Genomic DNA, 16,082 nt, shown 5'->3' with positions numbered 1-16,082 from the left:
AAGTGGAGGACTTGCCTACTTAGCTACCAATAAGCAGCTAATATAGTGTGATATTCATGCACAGGGATGATAACCAAGTCAAGTGAAAAGAACAGAGAATATAGTAATGCACATTTGAACATGCAAAGATTTACATGTGATAAAGGACTTTATAGATGACAAATCAAAGGAGAAAATATGTACAAGTAAAAAAAGAGTTGCTGGGACAACTGGATGAATAATAGACATAGTTAGATATATAAATCTAAATCCCAATCACAGCATACACAAATAATTAACCACCTACAATAAAGAACAAAAATAAACCCAATGAATTTTAGAAACATATTCATATTAACAGAAACAGGTAAAAATGATAATCTCATTTACATGAAATTAAACTCACGTTCAAAAAGTATAAAATGATTTTTAAAACAACACCACAGAAGGGAAAATATATTTTTACCACACAAAAACAAAAAAAAGAGGCCAGGCACGGTGGCTCACACCTGTAATTCCAGCACTTTGGGAGGCCGAGGTGGGTGGATCACCTGAGGTCAGGAGTTTGAGACCAGCCTGGCCAACATGGTGAAACCTCATCTGTACTAATAATACAAAAATTAGCCAGGTATGGTGGCACTTGCCTGTAATCCCAGGTATTCAGGAGGCTGAGGCAGGAGAATCGCTTGAACCTGGGAGGCAGAGGTTGCAGTGAGCCAAGATCGTGCCACTGCACTCCAGCTTGGGCAACAGAGTGAGACTCTATCTCAAAAAATAAATAAATAAATAAATAAATAAATAAATAAATAATAAAAAAAGACTAGTACACATCAATAAGAAAAAGCAAATAATCCATTACACAATTGGTCAAAGGGCATGAAAATTAATTAGGAATTAAGATGGCTAATAAACGTGAAAATATGATCATACTCAGTAGCACTTAACAAAACACGAGTAAAACAATAATGAAATATAATCAAATACCTTCCAGATTGCCAGAAATTAAAAAAGTTTAACAAGGCTAAGTTTTGAGAAGAATCTGTGGAAATGCAATTTGTCAGTCATTGCTGATGGTAGTATAAAATGATGTGGCTACTTTGGAGAATTTGTAAAGCTGACCAAACAATTCCTCTTCTATATATTTGCTCTAGAGAAACTCTCATATATCATCACAAGAACACTCACCATGTTATTTTTTAAGCTTTTTTATTTTGAAATAATTATAGACTCACAGAAAATTGCAGAGATAGTACAGAGAAATTCCCTATATCCTTCACCAAGTTTCCCCCAAATGACTACATTTTACAAACTATAGTACAATATCAAAACCAGGAAATTGACATTAATATAATGTGTGTTCAGTTCTATGCTATTTTATCACATGTGTAGGTTTGTGTAACCACCACTGCAATGAAGACACAGAGCTATTCCACCATCACAAAGATCTCCCGTGATCCTATATTCACACTCACACCTTGCCTCCTACCTACCATCTCTAATCCCTGGAAATTTGTCATCGATTTTTTGTCTCTATAATTCTGTCATTTTGATAACATTATATAAATAAAATGATGTGTATGTGACCTTTTGAGATTGGCTTTTTTCACTCAGCACAATGTCCTTGAAAGTCATTCACGTTGTTGCATGTGCCAACAGTTTGTTCCTTTTTATTGCTGAGTAGTATTCTATAGCATGGATATATTATTACAGTTTGTGTAACCATTTACCTATAGAGAGACATTTTGGTTGTTTCCAAGTTTTGGCTATTACAAACATTCATATACAGGCTTTTGTATGGATATAAATTTTCAGTTCTCTGGAATAAATGCCTAGGAGTGCAATTGTTGCTTTTTAAAATAAATGTATCTTTAGTTTTTTTTTAATTGCTGAACTATTTTCTAGAAAATTTGCAAAGTTCACTAAGAAATTCCTCTTCTACATATTTACTCTAGAAAAACTCTCATATAAAAGCACAAAAACTCACTGCCAGGTTTATATAATAGTAAAAACTGGAAACAATCTGAATATGCATCAAAAAATAAAATGAATTTTTTAAAATTATATTTTTGTTTACTTATGCAATAAAATATTATAAAGGTCTAAATAAATTAGCTAGAGACACATGGTGAATATAAGAAACCGTAATTTCAAACAAAAGCAAATGTCAAAATGACATGCATTATGATTATATATTTATTTTGTAATGTCATTATTATGATCTCTTTTTAGTAATTGTAGAAAAACATAACTGGGAATGGTAAACATCAGATTCAAACAAGTGGTTATCTCTAGAGAGGGAGGGAGTTTAGAGTCGAAATTCAATTGGGAGTTCAGCAAGATATACACTATTTTATTTTTTAAAATAATTTGAAAGACATTTTTCAAATATTTGAATTTGGTAGCATTGGGTGGATGATACATGGGTGTTTCTTTTATTGTTCTCTGTTGTTGCCTGTATGTTTACCACATTTCATAGTAAAAAAGTAATTAAATGAAAAATATGTGCTTAAAACATAATTTTATTCTTAGATTTAAGTCACAAATACAAAGTAATAATTATCTTCCAAAAATCACAAGATAATAATAGTTGCATTAAAGTCACGTAAATTGTATACATGAATTTTTTAAATATTTTAAAATTTATGTTTTAAACATTTGAAAATATTCTTTAGGAACTTATTTGTGAGACTCTAATTATGTTAAAAACAATACAAATAAGAGTGAGGAATTAAACAAACAACGGCATATAAGAAAAGGGCGTATAAGAACCTTTAATTAATTGTTGGAAAATGGAGAGTTGGTGGGTTGTTTACCAATTAATTAGCCAGATCAGAGCAAAACACAGTGCAAAATACATGTGTCGGGGCTATTACCAAGAATGAGCACATCGGCCTGATAGAATTCCAAAGGGGGATCAGGCTCAAATAAATCTAGCACCTAGTGAGGGTGTGAGAAACAAGGCTGAAAGCAGGGAAGTCTGCATGCCTAGTAATCTTTCCCCTTCAACAATAAGATGCTTACCACATAAAAAGGAAATTTCAGGCTCCTTTGTAAAGGAATTGAATAAAATATCTGAGGTGAACTAAGAGATTTAGGAGTCCTACAGCATAATTGCTAGGTCCTCAGCCCACTCACCCAAAAATAAATAGCACTCATTGCAAAGTCCCACCCATGTACTCAACGTGCTTTCAGTTAAACTTTCTCGTCTTGTATTTAAATATGAATCAGCAACCATGGATTACCTGCCACCTAAAGGAAAGCTTGCGACATAAAATAAACAAAGCAATAGATACTAGCAGCCATAGAGCAAGTAAATAATTTGGAGCAAATAGTATGCTAACTAGTATCTTCAGCAAAATTTGAGATAATTTTATATGCACAAAGCAAGACCAGGATGCTATGAAAAGGGAATGTAGAACGAGAAAGTTCTTGGATATTGAAACTGTGACTTTACAAAACTGCACCTGAATGATTACAAAACAAAACTGAAGAATTTTCCCCAAATTGTAGACTCCAGTAACAATGAGGCCCAAAGGAAAAAGGACAAAGATGATCATATGACTAAAAGTCTTTCCGGAAAAAAAAGAGAGAAAATTGAGGGCAAGAATGCAAAGAGAATATTCATGGTGGTGAGGTATGGCTGGTGGTGCTGTCAATGGCACATGGAGAGCAGTAATGTTCTAATCAGACTGATGTGACACTGAGACATTGGCTGTGTTCTTAGAAGTGTGGATTTGCTTGTTTTCCACTCATTGCCAGAGTCTGTTTCCTGAGCCTTTTTGTCCATTCAATGACACTATATTCCCTTTCTGTTGAAATTATCCAGTGTTATTTTCTAGTCATTGTAGATCCTAAGAAAGATCTCAAAGAGCTAGCATACATGCTATTCCAAAGGTACTTGAGTAAGGATGCAAAGTTGACTCATTGTGTTTTAGAAAGAAATTTTTTAATGGTCAAGACTATGACACACATTCCTACTCTAACTTCAGAAAACTAGATTTTTTAAAAATCTAGTATGTGAATGGAGAAAACTGCTCTTTATCTTTCATAGCAAGAAGCAGGTTTTTGCCCCTTGTTAATCTACACAGTAGGTGTTTCCCCTAACATAAGAAAAGGGTATAAATATTAGATAGTCAACAACAGCAACAACAAAGCACCTTACTCCACCACGCACACACACTGCAGAATTAAATATATGTTTGTTAATAAAGGAATAAATCGCAAAAAATAATAAAGAATAAATCTCAAAATTAAATGTGAAAATGTTAAAAGTAAAATGATGAAAACCTTGTTATGGACAGATAAAACATAATTTTATTTCAATTTCCTTAAATCTCCAATTTATTGGAAAATTTTGTTAAATGTATTCCAATATTTGAGAAATTTTAAATGTTTTATTTTGAAATATAGAAAATACATAGAACAGATGATATATATACATACACACATATATGTATATACTGTATATACATATATGTGTGTATGAATATGCATCATATATATGAGGTCACATAAAGTAATAGAATATTCACTCAGAGGTCAGAATTGTAGAACAAATTGTAGTATTAGTCCTTGGGGTTCGTCTCATATGTAAATGGGAAATTTCAATGAGATAAAATAGTCTGTTTTAAATTTGTTTATTTTATTTTTATTTTATTTATTTTAGAGACATGGTCTCATTATGTTGCCCAGGCTGGAGTGCAGTGGATACTCACAGGTATGATCATAGTGCACTGTAGCCTCCAGCTCCTGAGCTCAAGTCATTCTCCTGCCTCAGCCTCCTGAGTAGCTGGGACTACAGATGTATGCCACTGCAACTGGCTCAATTTTTAACTTTAAAAGTCTATGATTCTTAGTCAGTAACTTTAAAAGTCTATGATTCTTAGTAACTGAATGTGTGTGTATATGTGTGGGTGTATGAATATAAGGTAAGGATGGAGAGACTACCCCAAAATACCTTGGACTTTTTATTTTTTAAATTTATTATTTATTTTTGAGATAGGATCTTAATCTGTCACTCAGACTGGACTGCAGTGGCACAATCACGGCTCACTGCAGCCTTGACTTCCTGGCCTCCAGCAACACTGCCACCTTAGCCTTCTGAGTAGCTGGGACCACAGGCACGCACCACCACGCCCTGCTAATTTTTCTATGTTTTGTAGAGATGGGGTTTCTCTGTGTTGCCCTGGCTGGTCTTGAACTCCTGGGCTTAAGCCATCTGCCCTCGTTGGTCTCCCAAAGTGCTGTGATTACAGGCCTGAGTCACTGCACCCAGCCTACCTAGTAATTTATAATGGACATTTTTGATTTTCATCTACTTGGAAACTTTTCTTCCTTTTTAAACTAATGTATCTTCTTTCCTTGGGATACTGATTTTTCTTTATCCCAATCAACTGATTCTTGTAAGTTTCAATCATAGTACACAGCAGTGTGCAGGCAATCCTGGCCTGACCATAAGTATGTCATAGCCCCTGGCCATTGTGCTTGGTCCAGAAGTAAGGCATGTTACTTGGGACAGGGTAATCAGAACTTTTACTAACATCCTTTATATTAAAGCCAGAGGGAAGATCCATGCTGACCATGCTATGACCACATCTCTACTTTCTACCCCTGAAGGTGAATGCGGCCATAATTCAGAGAAGGACTAAAATGAGACATGAAGAGAAAAATGGAGAGTCTTGATCACATTGTTAGAGTCCAGCTCTACCTCCCCAGTTAGAAGAGCCAGCATATCCTCTTTTTGGCTTGAGCTAGATTTAAATGGATTTTATTTGTTTACAGGGAATAGTAGTCTTTAGCCCTATATCTCATGGAACAAGCTAACTGCAAACTATAGTTTTTAGCCTCTAACTGACATTATAGTGAAGTTCTTTGATCAGTGTATGGGTCTTGAACACCTCTTCTCCAAACTTTAAACAGCAGGTACAGCTTAAAGGACATCAACCAAGTAGAAGGAATTGAACATTTGAAATTAAGCCATATGAAAATAGTTAGTTGACATTATCCATGGACACATAAGATTAAATATGAATCAACTAGCTTTGTGCTTGTCACATAGTAGGGGTTCCATAAAGATTTATTCTCCCTGGTAAAAAGTTTTGAAAATAACATAAAAGAGAAATAGTCTCCCTCTCCAATATATAAACAGATATGTTATTATCATTAGTCTCTACCTCAGTTGGAAACGTTAATATTTATGTTTAACGATAGGGAAAATTGACATCTTTTCTGGCCTTTTAAAAGTTTAGATGCTACTTAAACTGTTTCTTCATAATTTCAGAATTTGTCAGTGTATGTATCTGATTTGAGGATATATTATGTAACTACTTGTCTATTATTGTTTTATTTCACTATTTTTTAATACTCAGTCTATTTTAATTATTTAGGATCCTATTGTACCACATGATGAAGTTTGAGTAATCTACAGAATATAGTTACCCCGCTATAATGCCATTTCTATGTATAAATTCATAGATATAATGAAGACAGAAATAGAATGAGAGAGACAGAAATAAAATGAAATAAAATTCAAATTGAGTGCTTTGAAAATACAATGTTTATTTAAAAGCACATAGTGCAAAACTTTTCATGAATGTGTTCTTCACAAACTAACCATTCTATCCCCCACCCCAATCAACATCTGCCATTTCAAAGAAGGTATCCCAAGATTAAAATTTGACTGGAGTTGGGGCCGGGCGCAGGGGCTCACGCCTGTAACCCCAGCACTTTGGGAGGCCAAGGCGGGTGGAACAAAAGGTCAGGCGATCTAGACCATTCTGGCTGACACGGGGAAACCCCGTCTCTACTAAAAATACAAAAAAATTAGCCGGGCGTGGTGGGGGGCGCCTGTAGTCCCAGCTACTCCGGAAGCTGAGGCAGGAGAATGGCGTGAATCCGGAAGGCAGAGCTTGCAGTGAGCCGAGATAGCGCCACTGCACTCCAGCCTGGGCGACAGAGCGAGACTCCGTTTCAAAAAAAAAAAAAAGCTTTGACTGTAGTCAAGAATTTTAATTTTACTCCTGAATCTGACATTGACCAGTACAATGAATGATATTGGATAAATCATATTTTGGACTTCGGTTATTCATGTGATTTGGACTATTATAGTGCCTGTGCATTAAAAATAATTTAAATTGTATATGAGAATCCAGTGAGTCTCATCAGGGCAAAACCATGCAAAGAAGTTAAGAATTTATTTTGTGTCTTTTCAACTCCCTCTTCAGTCACGTAGGTTTCTCTTTGATGTCTTCATCCAGGATAGCTCTTAGTAGAGACTCAGTACCTGTTAAGTCTTTTCTTCACTTCCATGTTCCAGTGCCTCTATCCCTTTGCTACACCGAGCTTCTCATTGTAAACTCCACCGTTGTAAACTCCACCAAGGCCAAAGAAATTACCTTGGGCAGGATCCTAAAATTCAAATATCTCTTTCTCAGCTGCTCTATTTACTAGGTGTTAGGGTAATTTGTTTTACCATGTGGGACTTGTGCCTCTATTGATATTAATAGTAAACAACAGGCTTACAGTTGTCACCCTTCCAAAGGATATTTTTTATTTCAGTAGAAGTGTCTTACCATTATTCAAAGGAATTGGTATCTAAAAATGAGACTGAGGGCCCTACCACAGAGAGGCTTCAGGCTAGTTAGAGGAATATTTGGGAAACATGGAAAAAAAAATAATTTAGGTTTTCTAGAGCCTATCTAACTGTAATCAAACATGAGTTTTTAGTCAATGACAAATTATTTTGATACTTAAAACCTTGAGTGAGCATTTGATTAATATCCCCTGCCTGTTAACTTTTTCATTGTTTTTATTGTCATTTTATAAACTGGGATTTGAACTTGTTTGGACTGGTTTTCTCCCTCGTTTTAAGGGGAAGGGAGGGAGAGTAAGTGAAGAGGGGAAAGGTTGTGCTTCTAGCAAGCATGACTAGATTTCAGAATTGTTTCTGTAACTAGAGAGAGAATATGCTTGCAGGTATTCCAGGCTATAGTTCTCTCAAAGATCTTCCCACATGGCTTGCTTAGCTTTTACTTTCATTTTGTATTAAACAAAAAGTCATTTGAGGGCTATTTAATGCTCTGGTTTGCGTTTTCCAATACCAGATAAAAGTTAAACAGATGAACCATTTGGGGGGTAAGGATTGGGAAATCCACGGCTGCTAAAATGCTTTAAAGTTTCAAAATGGTTTTGTTTTTTTAAACCCATTTTCCATGTTCCAGCAGCTGTGGGTTTTCCCAGGGCTCCCCCTGTGGCTCAAAAGGGAGCTGCTTAATGCTTAACAGATGAGCCAATTGAGTTTTTAAATGCAAAATTAAACTTAAAGTGCACAAAGAGCACAGGGGAATCCACAGCCAAGAATAGACTGGAGGAGGAGAGTGAGCTGCGAGCATAGGGCTGTGGGGAGACACAGACTCATCTACTGCAACCAGCAGCGACTGGGGGGATGATACAGGCACGTTTATCTTTTTACCATTCCTCCAACAGGCTGCCGTTATACTCCATAGTACCAAAAGTTTTCTTTGTAACTACTGGTTTTATGTATATTTATATGATGTGTCTATTTTTAAGAGCGAAAAAGAGAAATAAGAAAGAAAGGAAGGAAGGAAGGAAAGAAAGAAAAAGAAAGAAAGAAAGAAAGGAAGGAAGGAAGGAAAGAAAGAAAGAAAGAGAAAGAAAGGAAAGATCAGCTCTGTAAAATAGGAGGACAAACATGTTTTGCTCTCCACCAGGTTTGTTCTGCCAGTGATAGTGAGAGAATTTGGTCCCCTCAGCATTATTTTTCCGCTCAGGTTCCTAGGTGCCTTGCTTCCTATGTCGCAGACACCCTTACCAGATCTGGATTCTCAGAACCTTCTACTTTGAACATGAGGAGCTGCGATGATTGTAAACTTTGGTTGAAACACTATTTGCCAAATCACTGGATAAACTGTTTTGTCATTCGTCTGAATATTTGAACATAAAAAAAAATGGATTTTTACTTTTTTTTTTTTGAGACAGAGTCTAGCTCTGTCGCTAGGCTGGAGTGCAGTGGCGCGATCTCGGTTCACTGCAACCTCTGCCTCCTAGGTTCAAGTGATTCTCCTGCCTTAGCTTCCTGAGCAGCTGCCCACCTTGGCCTCCAAAAGTGCTGGGATTACAGGCGTGAGCCACCGTGCCTGCCTAAAGCACCAGATTTTGATGCCTAAAAAAAAAAGTTTCAAATTAACATTTTGGCCAACTTCGTGACAAGTATCTGATTAAAAACCAATCATTCTAACACCTTTAAAAAGAAAACCTCCCGCCAGGCGCCGTGGCTTACGCCTGTAATCCCAGCACTTTGGGAGGCCGAGGAGGGTGGATCACTTGAGGTCAGGAGTTCGAGACCAGCCTGGCCAACATGGGGAAACCCCACTTCTACCGAAAATAGAAAAATTAGCCGGGCATGGTGGCACATGCCTGTAATCTCAGCTACTTGGCAGGCTGAGACAGGAGAATCGCTTGAACCCGGAAGGCAGAGGTTGCAGTGAGCAAATATCGTGCCATTGCACTCCAGCCTGGGCAATAAGAGCGAGACTCTGTCTCAAAAAAATAATAATAAATAAAAATAAAGCCTCCATTTTAATTGTGCAAGTGCTTTATGTATACAGGGGCTCCCAACATCATCAAGACTAAAATATCATTGGTGCAATTTCTTTCATTGAAGATGACAAAAGTAACTACTGAATTCCAAATCATGGAAATCTGTTTGAAAGCCAATTTCATAATATTTCAATACATTTTTCATAGCAATATGTACATTGACATTCCAGAACGGGATACAGCCCAGCTCATCAGACTCACACGGTCTCTCAGATTTTTAGACAATAAGTTCTGGAAACATAAATATCTTAGCATTTGAAGGGATATGTCAGTTGTTGTCTATTGCTTTCAAGAAAGTGCTGAGAAATGATAATTCCCATGCAAAATTTTTATTACCTAGATTTTGCATTCATACTAGGCTTTTAAACTTTGCAAACATTGAAAATTCTTTAATTTCTCACTTTTGGGGAAATATATATATTTTTGAACAGAGTCTTTCTCGGTCCCCCAGTCTGGAGGGCAGTGGTGTGATCATGGCTCACTGCAACCTCCACCTTTCTGGCTGAAGCCATCCTCCCACCTCAGCCTTTCCAGTAGCTAGGACTACAGGTGTTCATCACCATGCCCAGCTAATTTTTGTGTGTGTCATTTTTGGTAAAGATGGGGTTTCTCCATTTTGCCCAGGCTGGTCTCTAGGTTTTGGGCTAAAGTGAACTGCCCACCTCGGCCTTCCAGTGTGTTGGGATTACAGGTGTGAGCCACTGCTCCTGGCCTGGAGAAATAATTTTAATAGATAGTAACCAAAAATTATATCAATATGCCAGTAGAAATGTCTTTATTAGGATTCATTAAGAAGAAGATGCTAGAAAGCTTCTAGTTCACATTTGATTTTGTGAGGGGTTCAGAAAAAGATAACCCAAAGTACAGCACTTTGACATACCAACTACTTAGAGCTAAAGCACATTGGAAGGCCTCAGAAGCAGCATCAGGACTAATGTATGCCTCTGACCTTCTCCTGCCCTCCTGTTTCTTGCCCCTCATTCTTCCCTGAAGTGAGTTACAGAAACCAGAATTCCTCTTCCAAGTGAGTCATAGAAACTAGAACTCTTTTTCCCCAAACCAAGCCGTAAAACCTAGAATTATTACCCTAACTTTCCTCTGCCTTTTTGTGTAAAAGCTTGTCCATAAGAAATTATATGACCTAATTTGTCTCAAAGTAGATGAGAAGAACCTTATTCTGGAAGGAGTCCTGCCCTATATCCAGGAGGAAAAAATGCCACAACAGACAGGCCAAGTAGAATCCAAACAGACAGGCCTTGCTGGCTTTTCCCACTCAGTCTATTGCTGTTAGATCATTTCTCTCTTTGTTCAATCATATTTTTATATGACTGTTCACTCATCATTGAATCTAAGCATAAAAATGGACAGTTTTCCCTTGGGAGATTGGGCTTCATTTCTGAAGGCTCTCATGACTCATAAAACTTTGATTAAATAAATGTGTTACGCTTTTCTCTCATTAACCTGTCTTTTGTGATAGGAGGGTCAGCGGTGATTCTTATGATGGGGAGGAAAGATATCATACCCTTTCTGCCCCTACAATATATTATCTAGTCCAGCAATGATTTGTAAAGTTGCAAGGTCAAATAAGGTTAAAAAAGTACACACACACATACACATAGGTGTATCTGTATGTACACACACACAAACACACACACACATATCTAAAGTTACCTATTCAACTACAAATTATATTCCTTAGGCATTTTTACCTCTTTCAGTTCTCCAAGTAAATCTTTTTTTTTCTTTCTTTTTTTTTTTTTGAGACTGAGTTTTACTCTTGTTGACCAGGCTGGAGTGCATTGGTGTGATCTCGGCTCACTGCAACCTTCGCCTCCTGGGTTCAAGTTATTGTCCTGCCTCAGTCTCCAGAGTAGCTAGGATTACAGGCACCCACCACCATGCCTGGCTAATTTTTTGGATTTTTAATAGAGACAGGGTCTCATCATGTTGACCAGGCTGGTCTCAAACTCCTTACCTCAGGTGATCCACCTGCCTTGGCCTCTCAAAATGCAGGGATTACAGGAGTGAGCCACTGTGCCTGGTCAGTTCTCCAAGTAAATCTTATTTTTAGTTTTAACTATCATGGCCCTCTCCCATCCTCCCTCAAACAAAACAAAACAAACACACAACCCAATAAATAAACAAACAAACAAACTATAAAACGGATCATTTTCATTTGGATGTAGTCTTCACCTTCATCCTGATAATTGTCAACTCTTAATTATTTCATGGAACAATTATTTTACCTTAATTGCTTAAATTTATAGTTGATTGTGAAATGATAACTACTAGAAAATAGGTTGGAGATGAACATTCCTACTGTGCATTTGTGACTGCATATGCAGAGCCTTGTACCTCTTAGCTAATCAAATTCTCTTGAGTCATTGACTAGATCCAGCATTGTCAGTTTGCCTAAAGGAAAGATACTGATGAGGTTAGGCTCCTTCGAAAGCAATCATATGGTTAATTGCATTAGTGTGAACCTAGCCTTTGTGATTAAAGCCTAGGACTTTCGTTTAGGTAGAGCAGGGCTTCCACGCTTGAAGGCACTTCTTGTCATATCTAGTACTCTCCAGGCCTTGAGGAAATATGCTGAGGCATCAATATATTTCCCTGAGGAGTTGCCATGTTTGGGAGATCATTCAATCATTAGACCATATTCAAAGAAACAGGTTAATTTGAATATGTAAACACTAGATCACATATTCATATATATGCAATCTCTTTGAAAAGATCATCATCAGAATGCAGATTTAAATAAACAAGAACATACTCAAAACTTGACATATTATGTACTTGAATTTAATGTGCATCAGTGCTTGCCCAAAGGATTTTATACCTGTCATCTAATGATGCCTGTATACTGCTACTGGTATGCTTTTCATAGATGTACATTAAAAAGACTCTCTGCTCTGTTTTTGAATAAAATCCTGTGGCTCATATTTTCACAATTCCGAATGTAGTTATTTCTCATAAAATTTGGTTAGCAACATTTAGGCCACATTTATATACACACACACATCACACATACACACACATATATGCAGGCACACACATACACATGTATATATATGTGTGTGTAAATATGTACATAGATTAAATTTAGTACATAAAACATTTCAAAACTTGTTTTTAAGCTTTAAAAAAATTACATAGAATTAAAATCATTATTCTTTCCCTCTCCAGTGAAATATTGACTTCAGAGTTCACTTTTTGTAAAGAAATTCTAAATCATTAAGCAAGTAGAGTATATCCTTATTTTTTTAAATTACCCAACATACTTTTGGAGTTTTCGCAAGTGGAGGCTAGAATGCATTGATGCATAAAGAAAGAGCTATCTATGTCCCAGTAATTCAAATCCAACACCATTTTGGCTAGATACATACTCATGGGAGTAACCAAGGGTAATTGACGATAAGTTCGAATTACTTGCATCTTATTCATCTTAAAATCAATCCCATAAGCTGTTATTACCCTATAGGCAATAATATCATTCTGTCAATTGTGAAAACAACGAAGTTTTATTAATCTTACTGTATTTACTGCTCCTCTATAACCTCATAAAAACTGGCTCCTGTGTATATAAAGCATTTAAGAAACCCTACTTCCTTGGAAATAGATGCAATCAATAAGATTTACCATTTTAAGAAATATTAATATAAAAAGGGGGTCATAGGATGGTCTATTCTCATCATTTTACATTGTTCTCCAAACAGTTGCCTTCATTTTCAGGGTGAATCTCTGAATGTTAATAGCAGATGCATCACGTGCAGAAGCTGGGAGCATGCAAGCCATGTTAGGCACATAGATTCTTGACAAGGAAAAATGTTACACAAAGCATATTGGATCAGGGGCTTGATTTCAGAAATGGAATCTTTCCTTTCTATTTTAGACCTGTCTGACTCAGTATTACACACCACTATAAAAATTTGCTCATAAAAAGATTAAATATTAAAATTGAATGCAAAGTAATAGAAAAACAAAACCTCTATTCCCCAATGCAAAAATCAAATATGCAAATATGAAAATGAGGGGACTCTGCTTTTTTCCCACTTACACAACTGATTAAATTGTCACTGCTGGAGATTACATGGGGTTTTATTCCCTTTACAGCCATATTCAATTGGACAGATAGAAAATTATATTGCCACAGACGAGACCCCCCACTTGGGTACACTGTGCTTCCAGTTGTTGTAGAGGTCTTTTCCAAAACTTTGCAGCTACCCTTTAAAAAAAGAAAAGTATTAGATGTGGTCATTCATGACACACTAGATTTTTTCTAAAGTCCTTTCCAACTTGGAGATTTCAGGACAAAAACTACTCCTTTTACTTCTACATATTAGCCTACAGCTTACTTCCCATGTAACAAAACCTTCACCAACACATCCCCTTTTTTTATATATATCTTATAAATGTATGTATGCGCAAATATATGTATGTGCATATATATATATATATATATATATATATATATATATATCAGAGGCTTTTTTCTTTTTGTGTTTATACTCTATTTCCTAATTTGTGACTTTATTTCCTGGCTCAGCAGTTCTAACACAGAACCTCCCCCACCCCAACTCCTTTTTTTGCCCAGTTGTCTCTTCCAGATGAATATATTTGATTCTTGCACAAACTGAATACAGAAACAGGATTACCTGTGCTTCTCTCATGCCTTGCCGTGGTTCTGAAATGGTTTTCGCTGTCTGCCTCCGTGGAATAGAAGTTAGTGCTCAGCGACGCTGTCGCCTGTCTGTGTCACTCTGCACTGGGGCTGAACAGAGAGCTGCCTCCAGCTGCAGGCGAGGGGCCTCAGTGTTAAGGACGCACAGAACTAGTTTGTTAATGAGATCATTTCTCCAGTGCAAAGAAATGTAGCCACAAGCACAGGGATATTTAACAACTAAAAGAGGTGGTAGGAGGATGTTTTTGAATTGGAGTAATCAGGAAAAAAAATAACAAAAAACAGTGAGCAGCAGATGCTTCATTGCAATGACAAGTGAATAGGAACAGGACTATTTGCCTTAAGATTTGTAGTAGACATGCATATGTTACTTTGCTATAGAAATGAAGAAATTGATCCCCAAAGAATTTGTAGGTGGTTTGATATGTGGCTGGAAATATTTTTGTTGTCGTCAGCAAAATAATGCTTAAGGATGTTTTTACTAGCTAAGATCTCTACTGTATCTGTTGATATAACTGTAATTTGAAAATTTTCTTTCTCTGATTGGGTAGTTGAGTAAACAATCAAGGTTTTCATTTCTAGCACCCAGATGGGTAAATTTATCATGAAATCAAATGATTTCTTCATGCAAAAACTTCCAACAATTTTGCATTTGAAAACACAAACACATACATCATGCTTAAACAAAGCATTCTGTTTAAATTTGAGAATTTTAAAAATCATTGCTTTCTAACATTGTGAATGCCCTTTCTTGATTCAGATATCTTTTTGCTGTCAAAATTAAAAGCAGAGTTGTGTTCATTCTACTGGCTTGAACATTTAGATGTATCCTTTAGTCTCTGCTTGTGTTTGCTTTTTTTCTGTCTTTCCCATGTTTCTTTGTTTTCCTTTTGTCTTCTTCTCAAGACTTCCCATGGTTTTTGTTTCATCATATTGTTCTCTTTGCATTGTTCAACTGCTCTTTGACAAAAATTCCATATTTAATCTAATTTTCTTGTTTTCGTTTCATTTCCCTTATAGTTTTATATGATTACTTTTTTTGTTGTTTTTGTTAGGGCATTGTGTTTATTTGTGAAAACACAGTTCCAAAGGCACAATAGTACTACGTGAACAAACTTTTCTATTGAGTGTCCTTATCTTTTAATATTTTGGTTTTTTTGACTTGTTTATTCTCTTTCCCAGTTCTGGCCATTTTAAATTATCTTTTCATCTATTGCACTGACTTTTCCATTACTAATAGCCTTCTCTTTTAATTCTTTCCTTGATGTCTTGATTTACTAGGCATCTCTTCATTACTAAAACATGACCACCATTTTTTCAACACTTAGTATAAGCACTATGCTCAATGCTTCGTGTCTATTCTTTTGAACTCTTACTGCAATCCGGAAAGGTAGACATTCTCATTCTCATTTGACACAAGAGGAGACAGAGGCCCAATGATTAAGGTACTGTCTGAAGACCACACAATAACTACGATAGCAATGATTTGTTCCCAGAGCTACCTGACACCAAATCACCCCCTCTTTCAACTAAACCATATTGAGGCTCAAAATCAGAATTAGCTTTTGAAATTTTGTTATGTATTGGGGAAAATACACTCACTTGTTAAACTTCACAGATATATACTCATTTCAGTCTTAGTATGCATGTATACCTGAAATGATTCAATACAAATTACTCCTTATACCTTCCTTTTGATAACATTTACCAACTTTAGTTTTATTTGTGATAAAAGAAACCTCTAAACTCAAGTTACTATCTTCAACAACATTTTTGAGACTAAGAGTAGGTCCAATTTTCCTTT

The 16,082-nt window shown here is 36.2% G+C and overlaps 1 long non-coding RNA gene across 1 annotated transcript; it reads right to left on the bottom strand.

Moving 5' to 3' along the window:
* Positions 1 to 13,674: 13,674 nt before the first annotated feature.
* On the bottom strand, positions 13,675 to 14,585 carry LOC129392982 (uncharacterized). Its single transcript, XR_004670764.2, has 2 exons — positions 14,253 to 14,585; positions 13,675 to 13,822 (listed from the first exon to the last, which is right to left on the bottom strand). It is a non-coding gene; the product is annotated as an uncharacterized LOC129392982 (long non-coding RNA).
* Positions 14,586 to 16,082: the final 1,497 nt, after the last annotated feature.

Source organism: Pan paniscus, chromosome 2 (genome assembly GCF_029289425.2).
Source record: "Pan paniscus chromosome 2, NHGRI_mPanPan1-v2.0_pri, whole genome shotgun sequence".
In the NCBI taxonomy this organism is placed as follows: Eukaryota; Metazoa; Chordata; class Mammalia; order Primates; family Hominidae; genus Pan; species Pan paniscus.
This window is presented reverse-complemented; position numbering and strand designations above follow the sequence as displayed.